This window comes from Curcuma longa, chromosome 4 (genome assembly GCF_044706935.1).
Source record: "Curcuma longa cultivar G26 ecotype Majalengka, Jawa Barat chromosome 4, ITB_CL_G26_1.1, whole genome shotgun sequence".
NCBI classification, from domain to species: domain Eukaryota; kingdom Viridiplantae; phylum Streptophyta; class Magnoliopsida; order Zingiberales; family Zingiberaceae; genus Curcuma; species Curcuma longa.
In genome coordinates, this window is record NC_133864.1 from 10553428 (window position 1) to 10572575 (window position 19148).

Sequence of the window (19148 nt, forward strand, 5' to 3'; positions counted from 1 at the left end):
GGTGACATGACTGACAGTGTTCGCAACAATCTTCATCTTCGTCAGTTGTTTTAGAACTATATGAATGTAAAATACCAAACTTAAATTAAAAGCCCATATGCTATATTAGGCCCAACCCAGTTGTTAATGATTAATGGGTAGTGGATAATGGATCTTGACCCGGTAAAAGGAAGCTGACCCGAACCGCTAAGAAACCTTTAATACCAGCACTGTTAACCCTCAATCGCGATTCCGCTGTCTCCGAGATCCCGATCGCGCTTTCTGTTTCCTTCGTCTCCACCGAAGCCGAACGTTAGGGAGTTCGCCGCCTATTGCCGGAGATAAAGCCAAGGGGAAAGCCGGCGATCAGCTGATTGGGTCTCGTTGGGGGTGGTTGAAATCGGGAGAAGAGGTGGCTGCAATCAACGCGATCCGGAGGAGGAAGATACTCGGTAAGTGAAATCAAGCTTGGTTCCAGGGTTTAGAAGCTTAGATCTAGGGTCTTGGTAGATTTCTAAGCATGAATTCCTTCGGATTGCTGATGGATTTTCCTCCTTCACAGATCGGGTGCCGGGATTCGATCGGCTTGAGGTTTCGGGCATTGAAGAAGAGGAACGGTAAGCCGATCTTGACTCTCTAGGGTTTCTTGAGTCTAGATTTTCGGGTATTACTGTTCTTGGCTTCGTAAATTGAATGTTATTAGGATTCTTTGTATCACCTTAGATCTGGTCAGATTGAAGTGTTCCTCGATTCTGATAGTAAACAAGAAGAACTTCCGTTGATTTCAGCCGCAAAGGAGTTGGATTAGGGCTTGGGGCGGCTGAATCTGGAGGTGAGCCTTCTTGATCCTGATCTAGTTGATTATTAGGGATTAGCCATAGGTTAGTTGGATTTGGGATTTACCGGCTATTGTTTGATTTATCAGTGTGGTTTGGTTGCAAAGAAGAAGGAAAAGGAGGCAGAAAACAGAGGAGGAGCCGAATGTTTAGCTAGGGTTTTTGAGCAGATTTAGAGGTAAGTTCTTGTTGATTTTGATCTCATTATAGATTAGTTCTTGATTAATGTGGATGGATGATCCTATGTTCATGCGAGTTAGCATGATACTGTTGATCAGTTTTGGATTTAAGTTGTTAATGGATCAGATTTGTTGGGTTTGATCAGTTGGTTGGATTTATGTTAAGGGAAGGATTGTTAGGTTAGTTGAATTAATCAGACCTTGGATTAGGTTTGGTGGGATTAGTTTGATTAGGTTTGATCCACTTAGGATTAAATCTGATTAAAAACTAAGTATAATTTTAGTATGATTTTATTAGTTTAATAGTTGTAATTAAGGATATTGTTTATCCTATTGCAGGACCTTGATTTGATTGGTCCTATTATTTATGGGGGTTCTAGCGTCGACAGACGTGCGTTATACCAGGTAGGTACCCTGTACTTGGTCAATACATGTTAAATTTTCTGTGCATGTTTTCTTGCTATTCTGTTGATATCTATGCTTTTAGATAGTATCTAGTTGATACTCTTGATGATCACTGCTTGATACCTGTTGTTGACCTTATGATGATCCTTGATATCATGTTGATAATCTTGTTAGTTGATCTGATACCCGTCATATGACCTCTGTTTTGATTTTTGTCTATTCCTGTTGACTCATGTTAACTCTGTTGAACATGCTAATTAACTTTAGTTATTACATGTTGGGATGATCACCATACATCCATAATAGTTGTAGATGTTGTTGGATCTTACATGCACTGTGTTGTGGTGCCACATAGATAAGAGGTTGCACTACAGTTGGGTGCGACCAGGACTGACTACATTGCCCTCCTGCCACACTGCCCTCCCCACTTATCTTTAGTGGTCAATTGTCGGAGCTGTGCAGTATGTCCTATTTGGCCCCTCAGTTCACTGAGCTATGGGAGAGTGACTGGGGATGACGAGTGCGGAAATGACGAATATTTTGGTTGTGTTGATTGATGCATATTACATGCATTTGTTGGTAGGATTATTACATATCTTACTTTATTCATATGCTTGTAGATTGTTGCACTTACTTATTATGATTGTTGCACTTGTATGTCATTTCATACATGCTTACATGTACCTGATATCTATACCTGTTGTACGGTTTAACTTTTTTGTATCGTCTCAGTTGATATACCATATTAATTACTTGATACATGATACTTTGTTGATATCTGCTGATTACCATCTATTTCTGTTATATCTGTTTACCTCAGTCTGTATACTTCTGCTATTACTGTTGTTTATCTTACATGCACACTTTCCTGTACCCACTGAGCTTCTAATGCACACTACCCAGACCCTGGGGTTATCTTGTTTTATCCCCAGGTAGCAGATAGATTACTTGGAGTTTGGAGAGGTTGCCTAGTCGTATCCATCTCACTTTTAGGAGTTTTATCTTCGGTATAGTTGTATTTTATTTTGGATATGATTTTGTATTTTCCGTTGGATTTGTGATGTGGATACGGACTATGATGTGTTGGTTTTATACTTGTTATCGGATGTTGATTCGGATTTTGATGTTTTCATTTAGTATGTGGTACTTTGGTCGCATTTTGGTTATTCATGCATATGTTAATTGTTGTACGGCCGTGTAAGCTTTATGTTGTGTGTATGTGTGTGTCTGTGTTGCTTGTTGGACGTGTCGTCCTTATTCCGGCCGTATGTGGCCGTGTATACTTGTATGTATTTTAGAAAAAGTCATTGTTTCAGGGAAGTTGCTATCGAAATTTTTCGGACAACTTCCCGGGGCGTGACAATGAAGGTTATGAACCTAGTATCCTTTTGCTAAGTTGTAGCAGTTGCAAAATTTGTGTTACTTTATATTTCAATTTACTCTACTTTAAATGCTCGGACGCAATACCGACATTCGGAAGTACAAAGTTAGTAGAAGATTTAGTCTGATGCTGTAAATCCAATTTGTTACTCCTAGTCAATTTGCTGAAGGTTTGGAGTGTTATCTACCTCTCTCTCGATGCTCAATTTGCTGAAGATTAATATAATGTCATTATAATCATAGTCTACTCATACAGCTTGACTCTATTCTCTACATTCTGAAGGTTTGGAAGACATCCACCAGTTGTTCGAACGGCAGTGCCTGTCGATGGGGGATTTGAGCACATTGTCCTTTCCTGCAATGCCACATCTGATCATGCTATGCTCTGGATCGAGAGGGAAGCCCGAAAGGCCTTAGAGGTATGCTTCTTTCATTCTTGTTCTCATTTTCGAGAACTTAAGCAAAAAAAATGTTTTAGGATGAAATTATACTATAAATTATACTAACGAGTATTGGTAATAGTATTCTATAAATTTTCCTATTAGCAGAACAAATTATTTTTTTAAATAAAGTTTAGTATATTCTGAATTTATTATTTCTTTTAAAATTTTAAAATTTAAAAATAAATTTAAATTATCAATATCATCACATAATATATCATGTTTAAAAAAAATTAATTTTTTTATTTTAAAAAATTATCATGAAATAATTTATTTTTTTATATTATATAAAAATATAAAAATTATCTTCAAACTATTTTGAAGCGAAGAAATAATATAATTATTAATGGGGAGGAGAAAAGTAAGAGATCTATAGGCAGCCTAGAGAGGAAAGGGGCGAGAGAATATCGAAGGGGGAGGAGAAAGCTAAGAAATCATTGGGCGATAGAGGAAAAGGGCGAGGGAATATCAATAAAAAGAGTGGAATATCAAGAGAGATTAATGCGGAAGAAGGAAGAGCGGATTAAATTATAAAAAAAATAAGATATATAATTAAAAAAGTTAACAATAATAAAATTGAAATGATTTAAAATTAAATAATGAAAGCTTTTATACCACTTGTTAGCAATTAAGTTTTCCTAATCTGCATGAATTCTAAAATATTATGAACTCTAACAAGGAAAACAAATCTAAACATGGATATTGTAACATTGACAATACGACAGGCAAAATAATATAAAAACTAAAACTGATGAAGAAACTAAATGCAATGGAATTGTGATTGTTCTTCGTGTTGTTTTGAAATTTGACGATCCCGGAGAAGAAGAAGAGAAGGTTGGTCTTATAAAAGTGTTGTAAACTCTTTGCTAATAGAAATCATAGCATTATGTTAGATTTCTAATCTAACAGGGACCAAATTTTATATATGGTGGATCTGCAGCCATTATCATCCCATCATTAATAATAGTGCAATTAAATGGTTCTGCACACATAAATTTCACACCCAGTAACTCAAATCCTCTATAACAATTTATTGGATTGCTTAATGGGTTTGAATTCTTAATGGCATGAATTCGCTTGCTTACAAATATAAATAGGTTTGAGTATTTGGTTAAATCAAAATTGAATAGAACCAAATTAATCCAAACTAAACAAATCAAATTTTTTTAATTAATTAATCTTTAACTGCATATCCATGGTTTAATTTCAACGCTGAGTTATTTTTTTTTAAAAACTTTCTTCAGATTTCATTTCTTATACAATATTTTACGCTCATAATAAGTTCAAGCGAGAACTCTGATATTTATTTAAGCGAGAACTAAATGCATAAATTTAAACAATAATGATTTTCAAGCAAGAATTATGTTACATTGTTCTAGCGTGTTGCTAATCGTCGAGACTTAAAACGAACGCGGATTCAAATAAAAGCAGGAGAAAATGAACCATTCGTCAGTAGTAGTCTACGACAAGACAAAAAGGGCTTCATCCAATGGGCGAATCAGAGAAAAATTGTTCACCCAAGACTAATTGGATCTTACGTCTAAATATTTAGATTATAAAAAATTAAAATACTTTACGACTTCATATCGAAAAATAGTTAAAAATGATACTTCAACTTTTTTCCTTTACTCAGCCGGTTCAATAATATTATGACAATTATAAATTTGATCTGATAAATGTTTCTTAAATTAGAGCTCGTAAAAGGTTATATAATGTATTTGTATCTCACATTCCATCAAATTTGTATAATACAGCAGTTCAAAACTTTTTTATATTATAATATTTACATTAATCGATCAAATACATAATTTATGAATAAAATTTAAAATAAAAGCTGAGTTTGACAAAAATCTTAAATATATAAAATTAAAATTATTATTTAAGATCCTCCTAAGTCAACGCAAACCGTATAAGATCGGCTGACCTTTCGGAGCAACAAAATAAGTGCCACATGTGTTCCAAGACACGACAACTTAGATTGCGTGGGTCCCATTCATGTGTCTCATCCGCCGGCAACGAGTGGAGTGTTCAACACAAAGGCACCACGTCATTCCTGACACAATGCGATTGCGTCGATTTGAAGTCATGCCAGTCTAAGATACCGACAATTTTGACCGATCCAACTGTCCACTAACAAACTTGATATATCAATGTCCATAAACAAAATTTATGCCTACAACGACATATAGCTAAGACTTCTGTTTATTGCGTATGAATGACATTTTAGAGATGCGGCACGTCCACATAAAAGGAATATGCGCTCCTTGGTCAAGGAATATGTTTGAATGCAGCCGACATCAAAATAAAGAGAATCTAATTTAATTTAGTGGATAATATCTAGTTAGAATTCTATTAATTAGGGATTAATATTATTGTCTAGTCAACAAGCTCTTGTCAAATGTTTTCGCTATACTTACTAATTGCGTTTACACTCCATTTTATAAAACACCTTTTCATTTATGCTTTGTGCACTTGGAGGGGTGGATTGAAAAAATTAAGTGCGAATTTTTTTTCACTATTTATTTCGTGACGAAAGATGTATTACTTATCTTTTTCATTGTTTATTTATCATCAAATAATGGATTGATGTATTACTCATCCTTTCCATTATAACAGAAGATTTTGAGAGATTTATAAGTGATGATTCATAGGATTTAAGGAATAAGTATTGCTGTACAACAAAGAAACTGTTGTAAAATTAAACAGAACACTACAAAAACAGATTGTCTTCTTCTGTTTTAAATACAAATAAAAAGAACTAAAGAAATAACTTCCACTAATTGCTATAAACTGCTACCTAACAAACAGTTATAAATTACTTCTAAAGCATAGTTCTAACACTCCTCCTTGCTTTAGGAGCTGCAAACACCAATTTCTTGTCTCAGAAACTCGAACTTGCTGATAGGAAGAGGCTTTGTGAAAATATCTGCCAACTGATCTTCAGATTTGCAATAAATTAACATCACTGATTCTTCTTTCTGCACTTCTCTTAGAAAAAACAGCTTTATATTGAAATGCTTAGTTTTCCCATGAAACACAGGATTGTGGGAAATGGCAATAGCAGCTTGATTATCAACAAATATTTGAGTGCTTCCTTTTTGCTCAAACTTGAGATCCATTAAAATCTTCCTTAGCCACAAAGCTTGATTAACAGAAGCTGTTGCAGCAACAAACTCTGCTTCTGCAGTAGATTGAGCTACTGTTTCTTGCTTCTTCGAACTCCAAGAGAAAACACCAGATCCGAGAGTAAAACAGTAGCCTGAAGTGCTCCTCATATCATCAATGGAACCTCCCCAGTCACTGTCTGAAAAACCAACCAGCTTGAATTCCTTGCTTCTTCTGAATTTGACTCCAAAGTCACTTGTCCCTTTGACATAACGAATTACTCTTTTGGCAGCCTTGAGATGCAATTCACTTGCACAATGCATGAACCGTGACAAAATGCTTACAGCATTTAAAATATCAGGCCTTGTTGCTGTAAGATACATTAAGCAACCAATCAAGCTCCTAAAGTACCCTTCATCAACCTTTTCAGCACCATCTTCTTTACACAGCTTCTCCTTTTGATTCATAGGAGTGCTTACTTCCTTGCATTCTTCAAGCTTAAACTTCTTTAATATCTCCTTTGCATACTTCTTCTGACAGATAAAAACTTCATGCTCAGCTTGTTTAATTTCCAATCCAAGAAAGGAAGTCATCAATCCAAGATCTGTCATCTCAAAAACTTTCATCATTTCAAGTTTGAACTCCTCAACCAGCTTTGCATCATTTCCTGTCAGTAGAAGATCATCAACATAGAGAGAAACTATGAGAAGATTACTGCTTTCATGTTTGACATAAAGAGTGGCCTCAGATAAACTTTTCTCAAAGCCTAAACTTAGCAGATGATCATCAATCCTGCTATGCCAAGCTCTTGGAGCTTGCTTCAAACCATAAAGAGCTTTCTTGAGAAGAAACACATTGTCTTCCTTTCCTTTCTTTTTAAAACCTTCAGGCTGCTCAACATAAATTTCTTCTTGCAGAACACCATTTAAAAAGGCTGATTTTACGTCAAGCTGATATACTCTCCAATTCTTGTGAGCAGCAACAGCAAGCAACAATCTAATGGTGTCCAATCGAGCAACTGGTGCGAATGTGTCAGAGTAATCCACACCAAATGTTTGAGCATAGCCTTTCACCACAAGTCTTGCCTTGTGTTTGTTGACAGAACCATCAGCATTAAGCTTGGTTCTGTACACCCACTTGACTCCAATTACTTTTCTATCTTGAGGCCTTTCCACTAGGATCCATGTCTTGTTCTTCTCAATCATGAACAGCTCCTCCTTCATTGCAACTATCCACTTTTGATCATTTTTAGCTTCCTCATAATCTGCAGGTTCACACACGGCAATGTTACATCTTTCATAGATGTCAGAGAGCAGCCTAGTTCCTCTTACAGGAACATCATCTACTGCGTCATTCTGTAAATCTTCTTCTTCTTCTTCAGTGTTTAAACCAGAAAACTTGAATTTCAAGTCTGCCCCAGTCTGATTTTTCTTTTTTGCATCCTCCCAGTTCCATGCTTCATTCTCCATGAAGTAAACATCCCTGCTCACTATAATATTTCCAGTCTGTGGCTGGAAAACTTTATAGGCTTTGCTGACATTACTATAGCCTATAAAAATACCAGGTGCAACTTTTCTGTCTAGCTTGTCACGCTTGTTTTGTGGAATATAAGTAAAGCACAAACAACCAAAGATTCTAAAAAATTTCAGAGTTGGTTTATAACCATACCAGGCTTCAAATGGTGTTTGATCTTTCACTGCTTTTGTGGGAAGTCTGTTTTGAAGAAACACAGCCGTGTTTGCTGCTTCTGCCCAAAAACTTTTTGGCAAATTCTTCTCATGCAGCATACACCTTGACATTTCCATGATGTATCTATTTCTCCTCTCACTAACTCCATTTTGTTGAGGAGTGTAAGGAGTTGTAAGTTGATGTTCTATGCCTGCATCTTCACAAAACTTGTTAAATTCTGTAGAAGTATACTCCTTCCCATTATCAGATCTTATAGTTTGAATTTTGCAGCCACATTCATTTTCAACTCTTGTCTTAAATTTCAAAAAAACTTGAGCTACTTCTGATTTGAACTTCAAGAAGAAAATCCAGCACATTCTAGTGAAGTCATCAATAAAGACAATGTAATAGAGACTACCCTTTAAAGAAGGTGTTCTTTGAGGCCCTGAAACATCCGTGTGAATCAATTGCAACTTCCTTGAAGTTCTGCCAGTTGACTTGGAGAATGGTTTTCTATTGAGCTTGCCGAATTGACATGCCCTACAATCTGAAATCTGATCATCAAATTCTGGAAGGTCTTCTACAATCATCTTGGATTTCATTTGCAGCATTCCTTGGTGATGATAATGCCCGAGTCTCTTGTGCCAAATCTCAGTAACATTCTCACGAATTGAGAAAGCAGTTTGCTCCTCCTCTAATGGCTTTAGAGCAAAACTTTTGCCTTTCATTCTTATCTTAAAGATATCTTGATTGGCTGCATCTTTAATGAGGCAAAAGTTGTCTTCGAAAACAACTTTAAATCCCTTTTCAATCAACTGACCAACACTCAACAAGTTTTGATGAATTTCAGGAACAAACAAAACCTCAGAGATGAGTTTTGTACCTGAACAACTAGTTATGGCAACCGTTCCCTTTCCTTTGACTGAAATATAATCACCATTTCCTATTCTTACTTTGGTGATGTTAGTTGGGTGCAAGTCTTTGAACAGTTCCTTGTCATTGGTCATATGATTGGTGCAACCACTGTCAATTAGCCAACTCTCAGTTTCTTCACTGCTTGCAAAACAAGTTGCCACAAAAAGTTGGTCCTCCTCCTCTTGATCAGCAACTTTAGCCTCTTCTTCTTGCTGTGGATTCTTATTTTTGCAAATGACAGCTTCATGTCCCATTCGATTACATTTTCTGCATTTTGCATCGGGTCTTCTCCAACATTTGAAAGGTGGATGACCCTTTTTGCCACAATGATGACATGGAGGATAATTCCCTTTTGCACCAGCATTCTTGTCTCCTGCCTTGTTCTTATTGCCCATTGATGAACCTTCTCCTGTTGCTTGAGGCTTCTTGTTTTTCTGCTTTCTGAAATTGCCAACATCATTATGCTTGGCTGGTAAGGCTCCTTCAATTTCTCCCTCTCGCCTCATTGCACGCCTCTGTTCTTGTGCTTGTAAGGCATTCAAGAGTTCTGCCAGTGTAATTCTGGTCAGATCCTTCGTATTTTCGAAAGTAGTGATGGTAGCCTCAAACCTTTCAGGCAGAGTTACAAGAATTTTCTCAACAATTCTTGAGTCTGTCAATGAAGAACCCAGTAATCGAACTCGATTTGCTATCCCAAGAAGTTTGTCAACATACTCCTTGATGGTCTCTGTTTCCTTCATTTTCTGCATTTCAAAATCACGAATTAGATTCAACACCTGCATTCCACGAATTCTTTCATCTCCTTCATATTCTGACTTGAGATAATCCCATATCTCCTTTGCCGTCTGAAGAGACATGATTCGAGAAAATATAGTGGCTGAAACCGCAGCAAACAAACAAGCTTTAGCCTTTGACTTCTTCATCTTCTTCTCCTTATGTACTTTGATCTGAGCCATGGTAGGATTTGCAGGAAGTGCAGGAATTTCGTAATCAACTTCTACTGCTTCCCAAAGATCCAAAGCATCCAAGTATGTCTCCATGCGTACTGCCCATATCTGGTAGTTATCTCCATCGAACACTGGTGGAGAAATAGCAGAGAAACTTGCTTCGGCTTCCATGGTGTGTTAAAGTTACACAGGTCCCTTAAGAAGATTGCTCTGATACCAAATGTTGTAAAATTAAACAGAACACTACAAAAACAGATTGTCTTCTTCTGTTTTAAATACAAATAAAAAGAACTAAGGAAATAACTTCCACTAACTGCTATAAACTGCTACCTAACAAACAGTTATAAATTGCTTCTAAAGCATAGTTCTAACATTTTCGGAAATTATCTAAGAAGTAAAATAAAGATGAAGCAATCAGAATTATTCTCCTTCCTTTACTTTAAGCCTATTCCATCTCCCTTCTTGAACGTAGCTATGAAGCCCCTACTACTTACTTTGTTCGATTCAAAAGGAAGCATGAAAAGAAAGAAAAAAGGGGGCTGTGGCAATAAAGATCGACTTGGAGAAAGTGGACCTACTCTTATCTCCTAGTAAACACGGCTCATATGAAGATGACTCTGCTAGTGGGATCGCCCTAGAGATCATATTTTGAGGCGCAGTTTAGGGTTTAGGGTTTAAGATTTAGATCTTTTCCTTTCTAACTTGTATAATTTTAATACTTAGGTGACTAATAAATATCAGATGATGTAAAATCACCATATATATTAATAAAGGAAAAAAGTTAAAATTTGTTAATTAACAGTGATAAATAAATAAAATATATTTAAATATAGATAAAATTATAATAAAGGATCAAGATGGATTTATATAGCCTATTAATCTATAGGATAAGCTTGTACGGTTGTTGTTGTATAATTTAATTTTTAATATGATTTATAAATCACTAATGATTTTTTATTGTCATTCTAATGTATTAAATATTTATTCCTCTCAATTATAATTACGTGTCAGGTATGATTTGTCATCCTTACTTTATTTGATAAGTTTTTAAAATTATTTTTTGCTTCAATAGTTTATTTAAAGTTTACTCCTGTTCGACGGCGTGTAAGCGTTGCTATAAGAATCCTGATGTCAACGCGGATTCAAAGATCAACGGCGTGTTGCTATAAGTTTCCAGAATACCAATGCTGATTCAAACAAATGCATCTGCGCAAAAATATATATATATATATTGTCTGAACATATCCGACAAAAATTATATAATATAGAAGTTTAAAACTTTTTTTATATTGTAATAGTTTAATTAGTCCAAACTATTATAACATTTGTATTTGAAAAAAAAATCAAAAATTAAATTTGACAAAAGTCCTTGATTATGATCATTGAAATCACGTGAATGAGTGGATGATTACATGAGCAAGAACGCTTATCAATTTAAAATCATCTTAATTAGACCCGGGTGCAACGGTAACACATCCGGATTATGATCTATACTGGGCATATGAGATTTATCTTTTTTTTTTTTAATTAGTCAACACACAAGATTCTATGAGGTGGACTCATTTGTTCTTATCTTTTATAGTGGAGATCATATGCATTTTTTTTAATGAACTGATGGATATATCGTTTTCAATAAATTGTTAAAGTATAGGGAAAAAAGAAATTTGACTATAGTTATCCAATCACGACAATTTGATGAACAGACGCATTATAAAATTAATATGAAATTTATATCGACTTGGATAAGAATAAAAGAAAAGAAAAGAAAATCACGAAGAATTATACATACGGCAACGATCTATATAAGCACTGAAACGAAGCATGCTCCAAAATGGGGCACCGGAATTTCAAAATGGCCATCCCTGGTATCTCGTCCGCCGTGACGGGTTCTACCACTTCCTTCTCCTCGGTCAACCTCTACGCAGTTCTTGACTTCAAAAAGATGGTTCAGCAAAACCTAGGGATGAAGGCGATCGTGGAGTGCTTCTACTATTTCCTCATCCCGGGCTTCAAGAGCAACGTAGCCGCCATCGTCCCAAAGATCGATTACCTTCTCTCCGCCCTCGCCATCATTCGGCTCGCCCTTATCGTCTCTAATTACGACCTCGTCTCCGGCCTTGAGACTGGGGATGAGCCGGATAGGCTCGACCTCGTCCCTGATCACGACCTCGTCTCCGGCCCACTGAAGAAGACTATGGCCCTGATCCATCTACAACAGGATCGGATCTCGAACTGGAGGCGGTCGATCGAGCAGCGGCGCAGAGTCTACAACGTCGCCATCATGATCGCCGTCATCAATATCATGCTGGCGGTCTCCGTCGGGCTTGCAGGAAGCAGTGAGCGGCTGGCCGCCTTCGCAACCACCGCGTTGGGCATGGCGATCAAGGCGGCGGAGACGTCCGTGAATGTGATGTTGAGCGAGGAGGAGCGGATGTTGAAGGAGGACGAGGAAGTGGTCGAGATGATGCGGTACGGGGAGTGGCTGATGGTGCAGGAATTCAACGACATCCGGCAGCAGGCGAAGACGCTGAACGAAGAGATCATGGTTGAGCATTCGAAGTTGATGGGATATATTCAACATCATCAGCGCATGGAGAAACCGGAGATATTGGTGAAGACGATTATCAAGATGGAGTGCAGCTTGAAGGCGTTGGAGAGGATAATCAACTGCTACGGCAACAACATGCAACAGTTCGATCTCAAATTTAACACTATGGTAAGAAATTAATTAAGCAATTACTTTGCACGCAGTCATTAGATGTTGTAAATGTAATTCAACTTATCTCCTTAAATTCAAATATTGTAAATATTATATTAATTTTTAGTAGTGTTGCATTAATTAAGATTTGATATGTGTGATTTGACTTTTGAGTTTGACAAAGTTATGGGTTTGAAATGAAATGTCAGATTAAGCTTATGATAATTTGTGTAAAAACGAAAAGGAATTTTTTTTATTTTTATTATAACAAGTGATACATATAAAAAATATTAAAATATAATAGATTTTAACTAAAACCATTCTAAATTTTAATCGAAATTATTATAGCTAAGTCGAATCAATTTAATCAAAATTGAAACAGTTTTAAATACATTAAAATAATTTTAATCATCAAATTATTTAGAGTAATTTTAATTAATATATTACGACGATCAAAACAGCTTAGAAGATAGTAAGCTCCATAACTTCCAGAGGAAGTAATTATCTCGACATGCATCGCGCTGGAATTATTTACTTGTGCCGGCAACTTCATAATATTTTTTAAAAATTCACCGTGCAAAGGGAAGCTGTTTTGGAAACACACGCAAGGACAGAGGAAGCTTCCTTGTCGAATATTGATTTCTCGGTCACTATCATTTTCGTAATGCATGCCGAATTGCGAACCAAAGTCCGCCGCAATGCATGGACAATAAATTGGAGGAATGCATGCAAGATCTATATGAATTAATCAAACTACCCATCATAAGATTATTATCTTAATTATCTTCAAAATATGTATGCCATCACTCGGATAAAATAATATTTTTTAAAGAAAAGATTACATAAAAGATATATATTAAAAAAAGAGAGAGAATAATAATGGCAGCTCTTATTTTTCATTGTATATATGAATTGTGAATCAAATGAAAGACATAAATTTATTTTTCTTAAGACATATTTATCATGTAAATTTATTTTAACTAATTAAATCTTATAAAATAAGAATGTTGATCCTAGGAGAGAATGCAATTGTGCCACCTCAGAGGGGGGAGATAGTCAATATTCATAACTAGATGATGGCCACTTAGATCTCAATTCATGAAGTCTCGACTCTCATAGGTGTATAGGTGTCAGCATCAGAGGTCTTTAATTTGCTCTCGTAGGTCCTAGCATTAAGGATCTTGGCCCTCATAGGTCTCGACTTTCATATAGATATGGGCGTTAGAGGTCTTGACTAAAAAATTATATGGTTGAAGTTCCAACTCAACAAAAGGATGAAGAGCATCAAATCAAATCATGGTAGCAAATACTACTATAGGTATATGATGTTCATGAGAATAATGTCTAGGACATTTTACTAAGGTCATAGTGGAATGAGGTATGTTTGGTTTATCTATTGTGAATGGTGTTACTGAAAGACAAAATAGAACACTTAAAGATATGATAAAGAGTATGATGTGTCTATCTTATCAGAATCACTCTGTGGAGAAGCGCTTAAAACTACAATATATATATCCTTAATAAGGTCCTAACTTTAACAAGACATACTCCTTATGAACTTTTGATGGGCATAAACCTAGCTTAAAACATTTGCACATTTAGGGATGTTCAACTGAGGCACGGTCTTATAAGCCTAATGAAAGAAAAATGGACTCAAGAACGATGAGCTACTATTTTGTTGGGTACTCTGAAAGACCAATGAGTTATAAGTTTTATGATCCCACCACTAAGTCAATTGTTGAGTCAAGAAATACTCAGTTCTTTAAAAATGTTGAGTTTGTTGAGAGATATCCCAGTTAGGGACTTTGTCTTTAAAGATGAATATGTTGATATTCCCACAAGTGTTATTGAACTTAGTCAAGATTTTATTCTTAATCATGTTCAAGACACAATTGTCTAAAACGTTGGAGAACCTCTCATTCAAGAAATTGTCCCATGTCATTAAGGAGATTCACTAAACAAAGAAGGAATGTGGTGTCAGATGATTACATTGCATTTATTCAAGAACATGAGGTTGATAATGGTGTCATTAATGAAGAGATGAAATTCATGAAGGACAATATTGTATGAGAGATCTTGTCCCGTTGCCAAAAGATGAGAAGTCTATTATTTGAAAATGGGTATTTAAAACTAAGCAGTGAAATTCTAAAAGCAATATGAAGAGGTACATGGCTCGTCGTGAAAGACTTTACACATAGAGTAGACATCGACTATAAAAAGACTTTCTCACTAATGTCTTCACAAAACTCTTTTCAGGATCATACATTAATAGAGCATCTCAATGTTAAGCTACGTACGTCATATGGATATAAATATAGCCCTCTTCAATGGTGGCATTGATGAGATAATCTATATGGTTGAACTAAAAAACTTTGTATGGAGAGATACAAAGAATATGGTTTGCAAACCTAAGAAATCCATCTACACAGCAATGGTATTTCAAGCTCCGTCAAATGATCATCTCATTTGATTTTGCTTGCCAATAATGATATAAACTCATTGGGATGATATACATAAATTATATGGAAGCAAATATATTTTTCTAATTTTATATGTTGATACTTTGCTTATAGTAATTGTCAGAAATAATCGTATACTTTCTGAATTGATTGAAATATTACAAGCCATAGGTCCCTATTTATACATGAGTATAGGGACTTATTCTAGACGATATATTCTAAACAGAATATTTCGATATATTCTAAACAGAATATTTAATAAAATATTTAATATATAATAATTAAATATTCTAACACCCCCCCTCAAACTCAAGATGGTAGAGTAGAGATCAATTTGAGTTTGCTCAATAACACATAGAAGCGACCCGGCAAGAGAGACTTGGTGAAGATATCTACAATCTGATATTCGGTAGACACGGACTGCAATTGCACAGTGCCAGCATCAACATGCTGTCGTACAAAATGGCAATCGATCTCGATGTGCTTAGTGCGCTCATGAAACACATCATTTCGAGAAATTTGAATGGCACTCTGACTATCACAATGAAGATCGGTGGCTGACGGTTGAGGAATGCCAAGATCAGAGAGAAGTCGTCGAATCCAAAGAAGCTCGGAAGTAGAATCAGCAAGTGCACGATACTCTGACTCAGCAATGGAACGAGAAACGACAGTTTGTTTCTTGCTTCGCCAGGAAACAAGGGAATCACCCAAGAAGAAACAATAACCAGTGATGGAGCGTCGGTCAGTGGGATCACCTGCCCAATCAGCATCAGAGTAACCAGTGAGCACCAATGATGAATCAGCAGAGAAGTGAAGACCATGTAGAAGAGTGCCCTTAATATAGCGAAGAATACGTAATACAGCAGAATGATGAGCTGTACAGGGACTAGTCATGAACTGACTAACGATGTGAACTGCATGAGCTATGTCAGGACGAGTGACTGTCAGATATATCAGGGAGCCCACTAACTGCGATAGAGTGTGGGGTCCTCAAGAGGGGCGCCATCGAGAGGAGTGAGACGACAGTTTGCCTCAAGTGGAGTTGATGCAGTCTTGCTGTCAGTCAGACCAGCACGGGAGATGAGGTCAGAAGCATACTTTGCCTGGGACAAATAGATATCATCTGCCGTGTCGAAAATCTCAAGACCTAGAAAGTAACGCAGCTTACCAAGACTCTTCATATCAAAATGCTGATGAAGATAGGTCTGCAAATCAGATATTCCAGAGGCATCGTCTCCAGTGATCACCATATCATCAACATATAACAATAGAATAATAATCCCGGATGAGGAGCGACGAATGAATAAAGCAGAGTCATAGGGAGAGGCGGTAAACTCATACTGAATAAGTGCTGAGCTGAACTTGGCGAACCAAGCTCGTGGTGCCTGCTTCAGACTATAAAGAGCACGACGTAACTTACATACCTTCCCCGAAATGTCTGAACCTGGCGGCGGACTCATATAAACCTCCTCAGAAAGATCTCCATGAAGAAAAGCATTTTTCACATCCAACTGGTGAAGAGACCATCGACGAGCAGCAGCAATAGCTAAAAGACAACGTAGAGAAGTCAAACGGGCAACAGGAGCAAATGTCTCTTCATAGTCAATGTCGTACTCCTATAAGAAACCTCTGGCCACAAGACGAGCTTTGTAGCGCTCAACAGATCCATCAGAATTTGTTTTGATCTTGTACACCCATTTGCAGTTAATAGGTTTCTTGCCAGGTGGTAGATCAACGATATCCCAAGTCCCAGTCTTCTCAAGAGCCTGCAGTTCCTCAGACATAGCCTCATGCCACATTGGATCACAGTTTGCCTCACGAAAAGTCCTAGGCTCATGGTTAGATAGAATGACAGAGAAACAATGGTAATCAAGGAGATGAGAAGGAGGACGACTTACACGGGTTGAACGTCGACCAGTGGCAGCAGGGACTTGAGATGCTTGTTCAAGAGACGCAGATGAGTCAGCTTGAGGTGACGGGGAAGCATCGACAGTGTCAATAGGAATCTGTGTGAGCTCGGGACCTGCAGAAGAAGGAGATGGATCCAAAACAAAGAAAGGGGAATCAGTTGTTGACGGGGAAGCATCGGCAGTGTCAACATGAATCTGTGTGAGCTTGGGATCTGCAGAAGAAGGAGGTGGATCCAAAACAAAGAAAGGAGAATCAGTATGAAAAGGAATGGTAAATTTGGACTCAGAAGAGAACATCTTATGTTCCCAAAAGGTGACATGACGAGAAATACGAATTCGATTTGACACAGGATCCCAACAACGATAGCCTTTATGTTCTACCCCATATCCCAATAAACAACACAGACGATTCTGAGGCTCCAATTTGTTTCGTTCATGTGGGGGAAGGTGGACGAAACTGACACAGCCAAATGGACGAAGAATGGAGTAATCTGGTGGCTGACCAAAGAGTTTCTCGTAAGGAATGACATCCTGAAGTACAGAAGAAGGCATCCGGTTGATTGTATAGACAGCAGTAAGGGCAGCTTCTCCCCAAAACCGATCAGGACACGAAGCAGAAAGATGCATGACACGAACAGTATCTAGAATGTGCCTATGTTTACGTTCAGCCCTACCATTTTGTTGTGAAGTGTAAGGACATGAACGTTGAACAACAGTACCCTGGGTAAAAAGAAAATTGAGAAAGGTAGAATCATTATATTCCAAAGTATTGTCAGTGCGGAGTGTTTTAATAGGACATGAGAATTGTGTTTGAATCATTTTTGCAAATGTGGAGTAAGTTGAGGCAAGTTCAGAACGATTTTTCAAAAAATAAATCCAAGTGAATCGGGAATAATCATCAACAAAGATTACAAAATATCGATAACCTTTGAACGTTCCAATGGGAGAGGGCCCCCAAATATCTGAGTGAACTAGGGAAAAAGGTTTATCAGCAATAGAATGATTATTTGAGAAAGAGAGTGCTGGTTGTTTGCCAAGCTTGCAATGCACACAATCAAAAGATTCAAATTTAATAGAACCAAAAAAACCTTTAGTAGCAAGAGATCGGAGGTTATGTGATGAAACATGTCCAAGTCAGAGATGCCACTGATAGATGGAAGAAGGAGAAACGACAGCAGAGATAGAAGGAAAGGGTTGAAGGGAACAAAGCTCAAACAGGCGACCCTTCTTGCGCCCCGTCTCAAGAATCTGGCCCGTCTGCGAATCTTGAACCTGTACACCAGAAGACGTGAAAATAACAGTAAGTCCCTGCTCAACCAACTGACCAATAGAAACAAGGTTTAATGTTAAATGGGGAATGTAGTAAACATCTTGGAAAGATGGTGAAGTGGCATGATCAGTATGTGTGATTTTCATGGGGGCACCATTTGCAGTGTGAATGGGAGGCGAGGTGGTGAGAGATTTTATAGAATGTAGCAGATTAATTTTAGAGGTCATATGGTTGCAACAAGCAGAATCTAAGAACCATTGTTGGTTACCTGATGTGGTGGCTAATGAAGGTTTGGTAGATAAAACCTGAGTGAGTAGTTTATGGATATCCATAAGGGTAGGAGTAGTGGGCTGAGGCGGCTGCAAAACCTTTGTGACGGCGGCTAGGGACACACTGTTTTGCATGAACGTAAGTGGTAGGGTTGTCAATTAATAAAGAAAGTTTGAAAGGTTCTCATTTTTTTTTTTTAAAAAAACATTTTTTAATGTGAAAAATGCTTCTTTATTTTTTTCATGTTCTTAAAAAAACTATTTTTAACTAATATAAAAATTCCATCTGTTATCATTCACATATAATAATAATCGAATTAATAAATTTTAGTATATTTAATTCATATTTAATAAATTTAAAATTTAATAAATTTTAATTAGATTATTTAAATAAATTATATAATTAAATATATTTTTAAAAATTATATATTTAATCGACGGCGGCGAGCGGCGGGATTTCTCCAACCTCCCTCCACCTACCTGAAATAAACTACGTACCAATCACTCCTCTTCTCTCTCTTGCACACATATGCATTTTTTTCCTTTTGTTTTTTCGATTTTTCCCTGTCATTCGCAGAGATTCTGTTATCGGACTTCGAATCCAGTTGCAATTTTATACATGCATGTTATTTCACATATGAAAATAGAAAATAGTAACAGCATCGATCAAACCTATGCAAATAATTTT

General features: G+C 36.8%; 1 long non-coding RNA gene across 2 annotated transcripts; it reads left to right on the forward strand.

Moving 5' to 3' along the window:
- Positions 1-244: 244 nt before the first annotated feature.
- LOC141826364 (uncharacterized) lies at positions 245-3318 on the forward strand. Of its 2 annotated transcripts, none has more exons than XR_012601634.1 (6): positions 245-431; positions 542-596; positions 703-811; positions 905-993; positions 1334-1399; positions 3063-3318. It is a non-coding gene; the product is annotated as an uncharacterized LOC141826364 (long non-coding RNA). The 2 variants fall into 2 exon arrangements; XR_012601635.1 differs by having other exon boundaries at positions 739-811.
- Positions 3319-19148: the final 15830 nt, after the last annotated feature.